The 4,443-nt window shown below is 26.9% G+C and overlaps 1 long non-coding RNA gene across 1 annotated transcript; it reads right to left on the bottom strand.

Moving 5' to 3' along the window:
• Positions 1-413: 413 nt before the first annotated feature.
• On the bottom strand, positions 414-2,289 carry LOC124419361. The gene is made up of 3 exons (XR_006940516.1): positions 1,945-2,289; positions 1,326-1,584; positions 414-492 (listed from the first exon to the last, which is right to left on the bottom strand). It is a non-coding gene; the product is annotated as an uncharacterized LOC124419361 (long non-coding RNA).
• Positions 2,290-4,443: the final 2,154 nt, after the last annotated feature.

Here is a 4,443-nt window from a genome sequence, read left to right as displayed (position 1 = left end):
ATATGCATTAGGTAACAAAATTACAATAGATGTTATACTATGCGTATGAGTAGTATGTAATTATTACATATTTATCATACGCAATAATCCACCTCTAACAATGGCCATAGTTTCACACCTCGTCACATAGATTTTTACCATCAAAAAATCATCAATTTAGACTTATTTCACTCTGGACTGTGATAATAAACATTTTAATAATTATGTTTGTACCTAAATATCGTTTACAAAATATATTTGTAAAGTCATTAACATCCATAATTGTTCGATTAAAAATCCAGTTAAATATGACAGCAAATATTAATAAATGTTCATTTCACATTCAATGTCTTTTTATAATTAATCTCTATTTAATAGAGATCATATACGATTACACAAATATCATTTACATCACAAATAATAGAATGTGCAAAAGGGTTATTGTTTTCTCGTAGTTTTGTCAATATGACCTATTTTGCCGATAGCATACAAACAAACATGTTTAGAATTTCTCTATACATTTATATATTAAAATTTCCATTAAGTTCATGTAAATATTGATTTAATATAAAAAGAGGATTTCAATATAATTAATAAAACAAACAATACAACTATAATTAGCTTTGAGCCCTTTTTCGATGTTTAAACGAGAAGTAAAAGTCAAGTTGCTATTAATTATGAATGAAGATGTGACACAAATACTTATTAAAGGAATATAAAATACATAAGTACTTAGTGTCGAAGGTCATGTCAATCATAAATACTTATTTTATGGGAATTTAGTTTAGGGTTAGTAAAATTTGAGGTTAAAGGTGACAAGTTTAGTAACAAAATGTTCCATTTAGTAACTTTTTTCTAGTTCAGTTCAAGTTCAGTTCTAGTTCAGTTCTAGTTCAGTTCCAGTTCAGTTCTAGTTCAGTTCTAGTTCAGCTCTAGTTCAGTTCTAGTTCAGTTCTAGTTCAGTTCTAGTTCAGTTCTAGTTCAGTTCTAGTTCAGTTCTAGTTCAGTTCTAGTTCAGTTCTAGTTCAGTTCTAGTTCAGTTCTAGTTCAGTTCTAGTTCAGTTCTAGTTCAGTTCTATTTCAGTTCTAGTTCTAGTTCTAATTCAGTTCTAGTTTAGTTCTAGTTTAGCTCTAGTTCAGTTCTAGTTTAGTTCTAGTTCAGTTTTAGTTCACTTCCTGTTCTGTTCTAGTTTTGTTCTAGTTCAGTTCTGGTTCAGTTTTTTGAATAAGCGACGATTAGAGTAAACATCATCTTTTGTTTATGAGATGTATGGCTACCAAAAGGACTACTTTTCAAACCAACCACAGGATTAGAATCATAATAATTAGTATTTTTTATTAATTACCGAAATGTTATTTTACTTAATAACTTATAACAGCAAACACTTAATTAGAGTAGAGGTTTTGTTAGAAAAATATTGTTAAAAACCACTTGAACATATAATTATTTATATTTATTTATTACTTTATTTTATAAAAATGTTCAGCAATGAAATATGCAAAATTTTTCACTATTTTATATTTAAATGGATATTTTTTCGAGACTTAATGACGACATCAAGGACAAATTGTATGATTACGCGTTCGTTTGAAAACGAAAAAAATCTACAATGAATACAAAAACAAAACTATGAAATAAAATAAACTAAAACTATGTCATACACTATGTATCGTAGTTAGAATAAAGTATAAATGCTATTGAAATCGAAAAAAAAACTAAAAAAAGGAAGAAAAAATAAAACTTGACATGAACTAAGAGGGGAAAGTATTTTTAGTTTTTTTTTGTTTTTGTAGTAGTTCTGCTCTTAAGTACAAGAAGTCTGCCGCCGCGTCTGACGCCAAGTTTCTTGTTTTTTTCAGAATTTTTCTGTCGTATTATTAATTTTTTTTAGTAATTTATTACAAGTAATATTAGGAAAGCAGGATTTTTTAAAAACTTTATTAACTTTTTTTATTAATACACACTCTTGGTTACACAACACACTTCTAGGAAACAACTTTAAAAAAGGAAAATTTAAATTACTTTTTTCATTGAATTTATTTTGTTATTTTTTTAATTTAACCTTTAATTACTTCACTACCACCACCCCTTTAACAAAAAAAGAACTCTTTTTAGTAAATTTTTGTCTTTAGTTTTGTTGTTTTTTATTATTATTATTTTTATAGTGCTGTTGTTTTTGTTTTCAAAACTACTTTCTCCCTTTCACTTTTTTTTGGAATTCACTTTTTTAGACAATTTTTTTATTATTATTTTTTAAAGTTTTCGCGTTTATTTAGTTTTAACCACGTCTGATGCTTAAGAACTCTGAGGACGGACTGTTGCAATAGTTGTGAATGTTTTCTTCGCAAACACTTGTAGTTTAGGCTTTAAGGACATTATTGTGCAATTCACCTTTAAGGAAAAAGAGCAAATTATTCTTTTGAAGAGAGAGTTTTAAAAGTTGTGTAGTAATTTAAGGGTTACCATTTAATATGTAGTTTAGTAATATAATCAGTCGATAAACCGATTCATTTTGCTGTTTTAAACCATCTAGTTCAATTCAAATTAGTTCTAGATAGGTTTTTGTTTAGTTCTAGATCAGTTCTAATTCAGTTCTAGTTCAGTTCTAGTACAGTTCTAGTTCAGTTCTAGTTCAGTTCTAGTTCAGTTCTAGTTCAGTTCTAGTTCAGTTCTAGTTCAGTTCTAGTTCAGTTCTAGTTCAGTTCTAGTTCAGTTCTAGTTCAGTTCTAGTTCAGTTCTAGTTCAGTTCTAGTTCAGTTCTAGTTCAGTTCTAGTTCAGTTCTAGTTCAGTTCTAGTTCAGTTCTAGTTCAGTTCTAGTTCACAACTACATATGTATGTAAGAATATTTTATATATAACAAATTATAGGAGGATCCTCACAAAATTAGGAAATACGAATTTTATATAATAACTACATTAAAGTTGTTTTTCAAATACTTCGTTAAACTGAAGTATTCTTTTAGTTCATATATCCTTTCAACTACTCTTTTAAATTTCTCTTAAAATCTTGCAACTGCGCATTGATTTCCATTCGTTATTGTTTTTGTTTAGAAAATTCACCACATTTATTAGATTTATATTTAATATACAATTTAATAAATCGTTTTATTTTTTTTTCTTACTTCAAATACTTTTAAAATTAAATCCATTCTTCAACAATACTTCTTGTTGGCAATTTGTCAATAAATATTTATGAACAATATGTTTATCTTAAAGAAACAGCTTCATGTATCCTTTTTACACAATATGTCCTTTCATTAATTTCCATTTAATTCTTAGGAAAAATAAGTGATGTGAATGTGATTAGAGGTTTCCAATTGGGTATTTTTCAAAGAACTACACGCGTTTGTTTTTGTTTGGTTTTTTTCTTTTAGAAACTTGTCCATAACGAAAACGTAAACAAACAATACTTGTTAGAAGAATAATGGTGATAAATAGTTTTTAGATATATTCACTTTGTTTAGACGTATTTACATAAGGTTGCGTTAATATATTTACTTAGGTACATATGTATGTATATTAATATGTTTGTATGGGTGAGTCATTTTTGTGAAGAAAGTTTTGACTAACTAAATAACTAACTAAATAACTAACTAAGACTAAACTACACAGAATAGACTAGACTAAACTAGGCTATACTATAGACTATATTCTAGGGTAGACTAGACTATGAACTATAGATTAGACTATCGACCAAACTATAGACTTGACTAGACAACTAACTAACTAACTAACTAACTAACTAATTAACTAACTAATTAACTAACTAACTAACTAACTAACTAACTAACTAACTAACTAACTTACTAATTAACTAACTAACTAACTAACTAACTAACTAACTAACTAACTAACTAACTAACTAACTAACTAACTAACTAACTAACTAACTAACTAACTAACTAACTAACTAACTAACTAACTAACTAACTAACTAACTAACTAACTAACTAACTAACTAACTAACTAACTAACTAACTAACTAACTTACTTACTAACTAACTAACTAACTAACTAACTAACTAACTAACTAACTAACTAACTAACTAACTAACTAAATAACTAACTAACTAACTAACTAACTAACTAACTAACTAACTAACTAACTAACTACCTAACTAACTCACTAAGTAACTAACTAATTAACTAACTAACTAACTAACTAACTAACTAACTAACTTACTAACTAACTAACTAACTAACTAACTAACTAACTAACTTACTAACTAACTAACTAACTAACTAACTAACTAACTAACTTACTAACTGACTAACTAACTAACTAACTAACTAACTAACTAACTAACTAACTAACTTACTAACTAACTAACTAACTAACTAACTAACTAACTAACTAACTTACTAACTAAGTAACTAAGTAACTAACTAGCTAACTTACTAAGTTAATAACTAACTGACTTTCTAACTATCTGACTACCTATCTACCTAACTAACTAACAAAC

Source organism: Lucilia cuprina, chromosome 4, assembly GCF_022045245.1.
Source record: "Lucilia cuprina isolate Lc7/37 chromosome 4, ASM2204524v1, whole genome shotgun sequence".
NCBI classification, from domain to species: Eukaryota; Metazoa; Arthropoda; class Insecta; order Diptera; family Calliphoridae; genus Lucilia; species Lucilia cuprina.
Note: the sequence above shows the minus strand (reverse complement) of the source record. Positions and strands in the feature narration are given on the sequence as shown.